Source organism: Desmodus rotundus, chromosome 9 (genome assembly GCF_022682495.2).
Source record: "Desmodus rotundus isolate HL8 chromosome 9, HLdesRot8A.1, whole genome shotgun sequence".
Lineage (NCBI taxonomy): Eukaryota > Metazoa > Chordata > Mammalia > Chiroptera > Phyllostomidae > Desmodus > Desmodus rotundus.
This window is the reverse complement of record NC_071395.1, coordinates 49,508,554-49,520,623: the sequence shown is the minus strand read 5'-3', so window position 1 is coordinate 49,520,623 and position 12,070 is coordinate 49,508,554. Positions and strand designations below refer to the sequence as shown.

The 12,070-nt window shown below is 48.4% G+C and overlaps 1 protein-coding gene and 1 pseudogene across 9 annotated transcripts in view; one reads left to right on the top strand and one right to left on the bottom strand.

The window, feature by feature from the left end:
• The window catches only part of GATAD2A (GATA zinc finger domain containing 2A), a 105,703-nt gene that overhangs the window by 71,851 nt on the left and 21,782 nt on the right, over positions 1 to 12,070 (bottom strand). For 2 of the 9 annotated variants that reach the window (XM_071219230.1, XM_071219231.1), the window contains exon 1: positions 2,141 to 2,161. The exons of the other annotated variants lie outside the window; for them this stretch is intronic. The gene's annotated coding sequence lies outside the window, so the exon portion shown is untranslated. Of the gene's footprint in view, positions 1 to 2,140; positions 2,162 to 12,070 lie in introns of those variants that run through there. 9 annotated transcript variants of the gene reach the window in all.
• LOC112305018 (vacuolar fusion protein MON1 homolog A-like) lies at positions 602 to 2,403 on the top strand (annotated as a pseudogene).

Below are 12,070 nucleotides of genomic sequence, written 5' to 3'. Positions count from 1 at the left end.
ACATCTGTTTGTTGTTCAAGCACCCAGAGAGAATAGCATTCTGGGGCAGCCCCACTATACACAAATGAAGACCTGGGCCAACAGCCAAGATAAGACTAACTATTGTAGTCAGTTAATAACAGCAGACAGGAAGGCAAAAATCTCTGAAGAAAGATAAACAGAGAGTACCCCCAATTTTCACCTCTAACTCCCAACCACCCCCTCCCCAGCTGCACCACTCTAGTCGGAAATACCTGGAGCCTCAGGAAGCTTCTGCCTTGATCTCAAAGGTCCCATCCTCCAGGTTGGCAACAGGAATCTGGGAATGAGTGACTGAGGTCTATTAAAGCTGGTAGTTTCCAGAACACTAAAGGATCTCCCTAGATCCAAATCCAGAGAGGCTAGGTCTTCTGAGCTGGCAGCTGGGCAAGGGGTGGTGGGAGGGGGCTGTGGTCCACGCTGTGGCCATGTCTGTGTCCGCAGGGTGTTGTAGACCTACAAACCTACGCCTTCAGTCCAGACCTAGCCAGATACCAGTGTCCTCCTTGGGGTCCTGCAGGGGGCAGTGACCAGCAATCTCTGTGTGTCCTGGGTTCCCCAGAGAAACAGAAGAGCCCAAGGGATGGTTGCTGCCATGCAAAGAAAGAGAAGCAGCAAATGCCCTGATGACACATTGGCTCCTTCTGATGGGCAGAGTGTGGAGAGAGCCAAAAGCCCCACACCAGGACTGGCCCAGAGAATGGAGCCAGGTGCCAAGCAAGAGGGTGCTGTGTTTGTCCATGCTTGTTCCTACAAGGACCTGACTAGACTGGAGGATGGGGCAGCTCCTGGGGAGAGTCCCAAGGAGGGTGCTTGGGGTCCGCCACTCCTGGCTGCAGACATGTGCCAGATCAGCCATGACTCCAGTGAGCTGAGCACCCAGCTGATAGGTGTGGCCTAAGACCTCCAGGAAGAGATGCTGCTAGGAAGCTCTGAGGACTGGGCAGAGCCCCCAGGGGCAGCCGGAGACCAGCCACAGAGACCCCCACAGAGGGCACAGGCGAGGGGGATATGGAGGCTGCTGAAGCTTGATGATGTATGTCTTAGCACTGTGCAAGGTGAGGCAACCTGTAGACTCCAGCTATGGGTCAGAGGAGGCACTTTCCAGAACCATGGGTGTCATGGTGGCCCTAACGTCCTTCCTGCAGACTGACAAAAACACCATTCATTCCATCCATGCAGAAGGCTACAAGGTACAAGGTAGTATTTGTATGCCCACTGGTGCTGGTGGCCCACGCACAGTAGTCCGGCATGAACTGGAGCATAATCTGCTCTATATTTACCAGATCCTGAGCCTTCTTACAGGCATGCAGCTGAACCACATCTTTCAGCAGAAGCAGAACTACAGCAAAAGCGTAACTATGACCTGTGGAGCCATTCTCGGGCTCAGAACACAACCTGCTACTGACAACCTGCTGCAGCTCATGGTGCAAGACCCTAGCTTCCTGATGGGGATGACATGGTACCCGCCCCTGGTGGCAGCTGCGTGTGACGCTGTGCCAGCCTATAGCAGGTGTCCGCGCATAGCCTGGTTTTCTCCATCCTGCTGGCTCACACAACCAACCTGTGGCACTTGTGCACCACAAAAACCAATTCCTGCACCCCATCGACCTGCACCTGCTCTTCAACCTCCTAAGTTCCTCTTTGTCCTTCCATGAAGGTGAGGCCTGGGTGCTCACATGGCCTGCCCAAAGTCAACGTAGCCAGCTTCTTCCATGCGCACATCTCTTATCTGGAGCCTGACATTGATCTCTGCCTACTTCTCATCTCCAAAAATGATGACAACTTCTTTGCCATCTCTTCCTCTACTTTCAGGAGCACCTATGGAAGCACAGAGCCCACGTAGTGCTGCAGGAGGCACTGCGCACACACTACTATAGTGTTGTCCAAGTGGGCATCCCTGACCGTTGCCATTTCTTCTCTATATCAAAGAGCTCAGGACTCCACTAGCCCTGAGATTGAGGCCCCATACACCAGTGAAAAGGAGCAGGAGGAGTGGCTACTTGGCCTCTACCAGTACCTGCACAGCAGTGTCTATGCCTCCCGCCCACTCAAGACCACCTACTACACAGGTCCCAACAAGAACCTCCTGGCCTGAATGACTGGTACCTTTGAGCTGTACCTGTGCTACTGCCCCCTGGAGACCAATGCCATCCATAAGTTGATGTGCTGGATCCACAAGGAAGAAGACCACCTCTTGCCCTGGCTGGTGTGGCTCACTGGATTGAGCACCGTCTTGCAAACCAAAGGGTCACAGGTTCAATCCCAGTCAGGCCTAGGTTGTGGGCCAGGTTCCCAGTTAGGGGACGCACGAGGGGTAACTACACACTGATGTTTCTCTCCCACTCTCTAAAAATAAATAAATAAATAAATAAATCTTTAAAAATGTCCGCCTCTGCATCTTGATGCCCCTTATGTATTGATGTGTGGGTTCAGCCCTCCTAAGTCCACTGGGCCATGGAAGCCATAGGATCCTCCAGGCAGGGCTGGCGTCCCTTGCCCAGGGACCAGGCAGGGGCTATGAGTTACTGCATGTATTAAGTGCTTTGGGAGGAAAAAAGCAAAACAAAACAAGTCTGGAGTGGCTAGTGAGTCCCTAGACAGATGGCAGGGTCACAGTGTCATATATTCACAAACCTTCCAGATGCCCTCAAGACAAGTTTTAAACAGGAGGATGACTTGGTAGAATTCTAGAAATTCAGTATGACACTGGGCCTTCAAATAAGAACCTATAACCATCTGACCAGCCAAGCTTCCCTAATAGGCAGAATTCAGTTTCTTTGACCATTAGGGGCCAAGTCAAATAGTCAACACCATCTGGTAACTTGTCAGTTGTGGCAGGAGCTGTCCAACAACCACACCACAGCACTGATGGCCTTGACTGAGGCCTCACCACAAGGTCCAGGCCAACAAGCTGGCTCTCAGCCCCAGACGCTTCATCACTGCTGCAAACTCTGATGATGAAGCACTGCAGCAATGACAAAAAGCACCTAATGTGCTAGAAAGTGTGAAGGAAGAAACTGTAACAGATGGCAAAAGCCATCACTAAATTGTGGCTTATACCACACACACCAATTAAGAACAAACTGAGAAACAATGTAAACAGACCTCATACCTTCCTGACAATGTACCTGACAGACAAAAGTAAGATCAGAAGGTTCAAGAAAGAGGTGTCCCTCGGGGAGGGTGTTCACAGAACTCCCAACTGTGCTGACCACTCCCAGCCCTACAGAGTAAACCGAGGCCTAGACAGAGGTGAAGGTGGGGTAGCCCTGGCTTCTTTCAGCTGTCAGAGCTTCCCAGCACCCTGCATAGATATTTCCCATCATGTTATCCTCACAAAAGGGCCACCTGCAGGAAGAGGGGATGGCAGACAGACACAAGGCTCTGCCTGCTGGGAGGAGCTTTGCTCGAAGTGTCCAAACAGCCGGCACAAGGAGCACACAGGAAAGAAACTGCAGTGGGGTCTGATATCTGGAGACCCGCGCTCTAAGGGAGCGAGGTAGCAAAGACCAAACTGTCCTGCAGAAGCTTTAGAAGAGAGAAGGGTCTGCCTCCGAGGATGCAATAGCAAGAAGTTGAGTCTTGAAACTTGCCTGCTGCTTCTCTCTCAAGTCAGGAGTTTTCCGTGCTGGCAGAGGTTTTAGTACTAAAAACTCTGATATGTTATGAGGTGCAATGCCAAGGACATTTGAATCCCTGCCTTAAAATAAGAAGACCTGAAGAAATCTGCAAGGGCCATGGAGGCTTGGGGTATGCCCACAGTGGGACTTAGCCTGCATTTGAGACTAACCCCAAAGCGGGGGGCCCCACAAAAAGCAGGACTCTGCCACACAAAGTCCACATCCAACATGAACTGGAATGTCTTTCTTTCACACACCAGAGTGACTACACAGGTCAGACTCCCTCCCAGCAGTCAGGGCCAGTACTCACACATACAAACACACATGTACACATGCATATACACATGCACAGGACCAGCACAAACTTTGTGCTGGAAGCTTTGTGCTTCCAGGCAAAGGTGCACTTGTAAGCTGTCAGTTATTGAGTACACAGACTGCACATCCCAGAGAAACACTGTCCTAAGTGGGGTCAGGTTCCCAAGCAGCCCACAAAGTCCACCTCACTTCAGTGTCTCTGAGAACAATCCTACCAAGACAACCCTATCACAAGCAAGAAAGATAACCCCTGGGAAGTCACCCAGAGTCCCAGGCCACCAGCCCTTCCTGCAGGGAGGCTATAAGACAGGCAGGGGCAAGGCCATGAGGGGGACAAGGTGGGGCGGTTCACTGATCTAAGCCTTTACTGGGCCAGCCTTGCTGGTGACCCTCATGCCTCCTCCGAGGCCCACCCCTCTGCTCTGCTCTGCCTTCAGCAGCCTCACACAGACCCAGGTCCTCCCTAACCAGCCAGTGCCAAGATCCAGCCCCAGATCCAGGCCGTGCGGGTCTGTGACACTACTGCCAGGGCAGGGGCTCTTCTCTCACCACAGTCCAGGCTCCTCCTGTGTTTCATCAGGTTTCAGTGGGGCAGGAAGGGGAATGCCTGACTCTTCACTGAGAAAGCTGCCACTGGACACACAAATTCAAAATGCTACAGAAAAAAGCACACAGAACTTTGAGGACTTTGAGAGAATCATCATTTGACATGTTGAAAAGAAAACTGGTTACTAACTTCTGGTCAAGATGGCAGCATAGGTAAACATGGCTCACCTCCTCACACAACCACATCAAAATTATAACTAAAATATAGAACCACCATCACTCAGAACTGACAGAAGTCAAGTTGTGTGGAAGTCTGACAACTACAGAATTAACAAAACCACATCCATCCAGACTGGTAGGAGGGTTACAGACACAGAACAGGCTGGTCCCTCACCCACATGTGGTGGATAAAAATTTGGGAGGGATATCTCAGGAGTAAGGAGTCCCAACCCCACACCAGGCCCCTCAGCCCAGGGTTCCAAAGCCAGGAAGGTAAGTCCCCACAACTTCTGGCTGCAGAAACCAGCGGGGCTTGAGTCAGTGGAAGAGAAGAAACTGCTGGAGCCCCAAGCAGTTTGCCTTAAAGGACCCACACACGAACTTACTCAGACTCACTCCCTCTGAGCTCCAGCTCCAGGGTAGCAGCTTGAAAGGCACTAGTGGCATATAGGGAGGAAATAAAGTGTCTAGCATCAAGGTGGGAGCTGGAGAACAGCTTTCTCCCAGACAGAAAAGGAGGCAGAGGCCATTATCCCTTTTATGAACCCTCCTCCCACAGAGCCTCAGAGCCACAGAGCCAGCAAGATGGTGCTATATCTGAGACTCCATCAACCTGGCTAACACTGCTTACCACGCCCTGGAGATCCCCTCAGACTCCCACCCAACTTACTGGCCCACCCCAGTGACTTTTCCATATGAACGGCTGGTCTTGGCTCATGCTTTGCAACTTTTTTTTTTTTAGATTTTATTATTTTTTTTCTTAGAGAGAGGAAGGGAGGGAGAAAGAAAGGGAGAGAAACATCAATGTGTGGTTGCCTCTCACACACCCCCAACTGGGGACTTGGCCTGCAACCCAGACATGGGCCCTAGACTGAGAATCAAACCAGCAACCCTCTGGTTTGCAGCTTGGCACTCAATCCACTGAGCCACACCATCCAGGGCACAACTTTCTAAATCCCATCAAACAAGCAGCAGCTGGCCTCAATAAGCCCCCAGCCCTCTTTACCTCTTACGAAGTGGTAAAGTGGTAAGTGGTAAGTAGTACTAAGTGGCCACGGGCACAGTACTAGCAGCAGCCATCCTAGATTCATCGCTTGCCTTTACCTGGGAACCTCCATGCCCAGCACAGCACAAGTAGCAGCCATCTCAGATTGCTTTACAGACCAGGCAGGGTGGCCCTGAGCAGAACACAGGTAGGCACTGACCTTGGCCTGAATCACCTGGGAAAACCCCAGAGCCTGCACACCCTGTGGACAGCTACAGACCATTCTGGGGCATCACCACCCTGCCTCTGCACAGCTGATCATCCACACAGGGCAGAGGGTAAGTGGTCACAGCCAATCCTTGCAGCTGACGAACCTGGGTAAATCCCTCCCATTGACCTGCCAGCAGCAATCAATGCTCAACTATAAGAGGAAGGTGTACTCAGCCCACATGAAGGGCATACCTCAAGTACTCAGCTTGGGTGATACAGAAGGCTGTGCCACTGGGCCCTATAGGATACCTACTACATTAGGCCACACTACCAAGAGAGGGAGTCATAGCAGTTCTACCTAATACATAGAAACAAACACAGGGAGGCTGCCAAAATGAGGAGACAAAGAAACATGGCCCAAATGAAAGAACAGATCAAAACTCCAGAAAAAGAGCTAAACAAAATGGAGATAAGCAATCTAGCAGATGCAGAGTTCGAAACAATGGTTATAAGGATGCTCAAGTAACTTGTGAGAACTTCAACAGCATAAAAAAGATCCAGTCAGAAATGAAGGACTCACTAATTGAAATAAAGAACAATTCACAGGGAAACAGTAGTGTGAATGAAGCCGATAATCAAATCAGTGATTTGGAGCATAAGGAAGTAAAAAACAAGCAAACAGAACAAGAAAAAAGAATCCAAAAAACCAGTGATAGTGTAAGCAGCCTCTGTGACAACTTCAAGCATTCCAACATTCTCATCATAGAGGTGCCATAAGAAGAAAAAGAACAAGAAATTGAAAACATACTTGAAAAAATAATGAAACAAAACTTCCCTAATTTGGTGAAGGAAATAGACATGCAAGTCTAGGAAGCACAGAGTCCCAATTATGATGGACGCAAAGAGGCCCACTCCAAGACACATCATAATTAAAATGCCAAAGTTTAAAGATACAGAGAGAATGTTAAAAGCAGCAAGAGAAAAGCAGTTAGTTACCCACAGGGGAGTTCCCATAAGACTGTTAGCTGGTTTCTCAAAATAAACTGCCGGCTAGAAGGGACTGGCAAGAAATATTCAAAGTCATGAAAAGCAGGGACCTACGGACAAGATTGCTCTACCCAGGAAAGATATCATTTAGAATCGAAGGGCAGCTAAAGAGCTTCCCAGAGGAAAAAAAAAATCCAAAGGAGCTCATCACCAACAAACCATTATTATATGAAATGTTAAAGGGACTTTTTAAGAAACAGATGATCAAAACTATGAATAATAAAAAGGCAACAAATACATATCAACAATTAAATCTAAAAACAAACTAAGCAGGCTTGGCTGGTGTGGCTCAGGGGACTGAGTGCCAGCCGTGAACCAAAGGGTCATCAGTCTGATTCCCAGTCAGGCCACATGCCTAGTTTGTGGGCCAGGTCCCAAGTAGGGGGTGCACAAGAGACAACCACACATTAATGTTTCTCTCCCTCTCTTTCTCCCTCCCTTCCCCTCTATCTAAAAATAAATAAATAAAATCTTTTAAAAAAACAAACAAACTAAGCAAACAAGAACAGAGACAGAATCATGGATATGGAGAATGTTTCAATGGTTGCCAGATGGATAGGGGATGGGGGAGATAGGTGAATTGGTGAAAGGATAAGAAGTAAATACAAATAGGTAGTTACAGAACAGCCATGGGAAGGTAAACTACCATATAGGAAATGGAGTAGCCCACGAACTTATACCAATGACCCATGGACATGAACAATGGTGTGATGATTGCGGAGTGGGGGGGTGCAGGGTGGAGACAGGGGAAAATGGGGACAACTATAATAGCATAATCAATGAAGTATATTGGTTACTAAAGGAGAAAAGAAAAGCATAACAGTGGCTAACAATTATTGAATTCTTTAGTTGGTGCCATGTGTCATGCCAGCACTTTACATGCATGATTTCATTTAATCCCCATAACCACAACCACAGAACAAGGTACTGACAATGTCACCCATACTTCACATGGAGACTGCCAACATTACCTGCACTTCACACAGGGACTGCCACTGTCACTTAGACTTCAAACAAGGGACTGACGGCCACTGTCATCTACACTTCACACAGGGACCGCCATTGTCACCCTTACTTCACATGAGGGACTACCATTGTCATCCACACTTCATACAGGGGACTGCCACTGATACCCACTCTTGACAGATAAGAAATATGGGGCTGAGCGGTCAAGGTGATTGGATAGGGTCACAGGGTTAAGAAGTCAAATGGGGATTCAGACCCAGGTCTGCCATCTCCCAGGCTCAGGCTCAAATCTGAACCTCTGCAAATCCAGAACAGTCTGACTCTGAGACCATCCTTGGTCTGGATCCTTCTCAGGACTCTGGGAAAACTCCCTAGAGCAAAGATCAGCACACCTTCAACTCCTCCTCTCAGAGCACATTAACTTAACCCTTTACTGAATTTCTGGGAAACCTCCTAGAGGGCTGAGCCTCACTGTACATGCTGGCATCCAGTGGACTGACTTGTGTTCAAACAGCATAAGCCTCACCCATGAATGGCAATCAAAAGGCAGACAGACCAGTGGGAAGGGAACTGGTTCCACTGGTCAGTAACAAAGCAAGGAGGGTTCATGGACAGCAGAGGACACAAGGCCCAGGGGACAACCCAGGCCCTGCAGAGAGGGCTTCCCAGGTACACAGTAGCCAGAGCCCACACCAGCCCTCCCAGCTCTGCATATGGGGCACCAGGCTATTGCCTTCACCTAACTCACCTGATTCCGCACCGCCACCCTCAAACCCAAAATCAATCAGGACCCTGACAGTGTTGTGGTCATCACCAGCCAGGTGCTGCACTCTGATCCAAGTCAGTTCTTCCAAGTGCCAAATCCCCAAAGCTCCTTCCCTTCCTGCAACTACAACCCCTCACCACTCTCAAAACCAGTATCATCACTTGGCCGGACATCCACCTGTCTTCTCCCTTGGACTCTGCCAAAAAAGCCAAGATTTGAAAACACTTGAGCAATGCATGAAACAAGGAAAATTTCTAAACCAGGAAGCAGCAGCTGTTGGAATAATTCATGTGGATATTTCAGAGAAGCGTCTTAATCACTGAGTCTGTCTGGAAAACTGTCAAAAATCTCAAGCCAAAAAATCCTTAGAATCTAGAAAATGTGGGTTACCAACCAATTCCCAGGGCACTGCAATCAAACTGAGTCTCTTGCTGGTCCCTCTAATTGCTACAAAGTTCCTTCTCAGACTACATTAAGGGCTGTGCCCCTCTAATTTCCATTCATTCATCACTATTTCACTCCTGAGAGCAGAGCAGAACAAACTATGCCTACATATAAAGAGATAGTCCCTTGGATATTTTAGTCCCTCACCTATCATTTATTTCACTCGCACCTAACACAAAGTACTATTAGTTTGGGGAGGAGGAGATGCAAGGACAAATCAAGTTCTGCACCTGGCCCCAGAGGCCACAGCTATCCAGCAGGATAGGATCACAGACATGCCCTGAGGGTCCTGACAGTCACACACATCCTCCATGCCTCAAACCACTGCACCCTCCCAGACTAGAGAAGCAGAGTGGCTATGCAGAACCACAGGCTGAGCTGTCTCACCAGCATCCACCTTCTTCCAGGAAGTATTAGTAGACACAACCTAAAACCACCCTCTACAGAACCTAGCTCACCTCACCTTTGCTTAAATTCAGCAGCCCTAAAATCAGACCCACAATCTGGGGGACCTGTGTCACCTTCCAGTCCTCCCTCAGCTGCCACCTCTCAGCTGTGTTCCTCCTCACCCTTTCTCTCTCAGGGCACCCTACCCTGTCTCTCCATGTGATCACAGATCCCGGGGGACAGGAATAGGCCATCTCATGCACCACTGTACCCCAGGAGCACAGCACGACCCACACAGCAAAGCTACCCCAGTTGTTGAATGGACAGATGTTACCTGTCCTCATCCCCTGGTAACCACTTTAGTCCTCACCCAACCAATCTGCCTACACACTGTCTCCAGCACCTGTGCCTGCTTTTTATTCCCCAACAAGCAAATTCAAGACTGTATCAGTTCATGTCTGACTTATATCAATGGCATTTTTTCCTGTCTGGCTTCCTTGACCAATTCAAATCTACATTCTTCCCCCCAGAAACCTCTGAGGGCTCTCCATGCTTTTAGGATGAAGTATAAAACAGCCTTCCCTTTAAGGCAGGAGTGTCAAACTCATTTTCACTGGGGCCACGTCAGCCTTGTGGTTGCCTTCAAAGGGCCGATTATAATTTTAGGACTGTATAAATGTAACTACTCCTTAACAGTTAAGCGAGAGCTCAGTGCTGCCACTGGGTAGAAACAAGGTGCCAGGCTGGATAAAACAAGGTGGAGGGCTGGATTCATCCCTCAGGCCTTGTGTTTGCCACCTGTGATTTAAGGTCATCAACAATAACCAGAACCACCTGCATTTTTCAACCTTCTTTCCCACTACAACTTTCCATAAACCCTGGCATCTGAAGGGTGATCTGCCAACTTCACCCCTTCCTGATGCTCCAGTGCAGTGGACACTCCTTGTGAACGGTCTAATCCAGTGTCAAGCACCTTCTCCACAAGAGCTGTAAACCTCGAGACCAAGAAAACTGTATATCTTCTCAGAAGGGTAGAAGTGGGGCAAGATGATGGATGGGACTGGGGACAGACACAAATCAGATGCCTATTATTCTCACATCATGGCATGTAACAAAAATGGAATTTGTACAACACAAAGCTACTCACAGCTTCAGGTGCTGCCCAGGGGCTGGGGCCACCTGGCTGCAAGGACATCTTTGCACTTCTCCCATCAGCTAAGAAACTCTGCTTAGAGAATCCCACACCCAGCAACACATCTCCTGCTCCGGTCATTTCACCACGCAGTGATGAGAAGCCCACACAACATTTCACTCCATGGGGTACTGACGAGAGTAGCCTACGTCGTTAAATGTCAATGGGTTAGTGTTTTTTAATAACTTAAAAAAAAAAAAAAAAAAAAAAAAAAAAAAAAAAAAAAAAAAGCCCTGTCCTGAGTGGCTCAGTTGGCTGGGTATTGTCTTGCAGACCAAGAATGGCTTTGATTCTCAGTCAGGGCACATGCTTATTAGGTTGCTGGTTCAGTCCCTGGTTGGGGCATATACGAAACGCAATCAATCGATGCTTCTCTCACGCTGATGTCGCTCTTCCTCTCTTTCTCCCTCCCTTCCCCTTAACCTTCTCTCCTTTCCCCTCTAAAAAGCAAGGGAAAAATGTCCTCTGGTGAGGATTAAAAAAAAAAAAAAAAAAAAAAAAAACCACACCACAAAAACAGTGGCTCATAGACTAAGAAAGCTGGTTAAACAAATCAAAGTTACCTTGTTTTCTAAGAAATTTGTTTCCTTTTCTCTTCTGCAATAAACCATGGTAACAAATAAGCTCCCACCATCTCAAACTTCACAGGTGGGTGCATGTCTCTGAGCTGCTCACCTAATGCTGAGCAGGACCCCAGGTGATGACCTGTCCACGTGCGTCGCCTTTTGTGGCAGGGTCACCTGATATTATCTCTGGAAAGTAAGAGGAACCCCTTCCGTACTCCCTAAGAAGGTGAGCAGGTGCTCCAGCAACAGGAAAGGCTTCCTGTTCTATCCTGAGCTGAGATCCTGACTCACCAATGGGCCTCTAGGAATCCCACACCATCTCCTGCCCCCAGTCTTCTCTCCTCCAAACAAACCACGTTGAACCCCTCCAACCAGTCCTGTTATATGGTGTAAAGACCACTCCAGCAGCCAGAACAGACTCTCCTAGATATAAATAATATAACAATAAATAACCTCCCTGAACGCTTTTTAGCAGCCAGACTACACTGTTCTGGAATCAACCAGTATCCTTTGCAGAGTGTCAAAGGCCCTGTCTCCTGCCACGGACTAGCACAGCTGACCATGAGAGCCTAGTTTAGGACCTGACCGTAAGCCAGTTCCACCTTATTTACATGTGTTGCTTTTCAAAATTTCAAAATGGTCACCCACATGTCCGAAGGATGTCTACTCAAGTAAGTACCATCACTTTTCTTAGCAGACAGGAAAAGCAGTTTTATGCACTTAAAATTGAAAGCCAACGCTATCTCAATTCCAGCACAGGAAACGCAGCTACATCTTTAAAAAAAC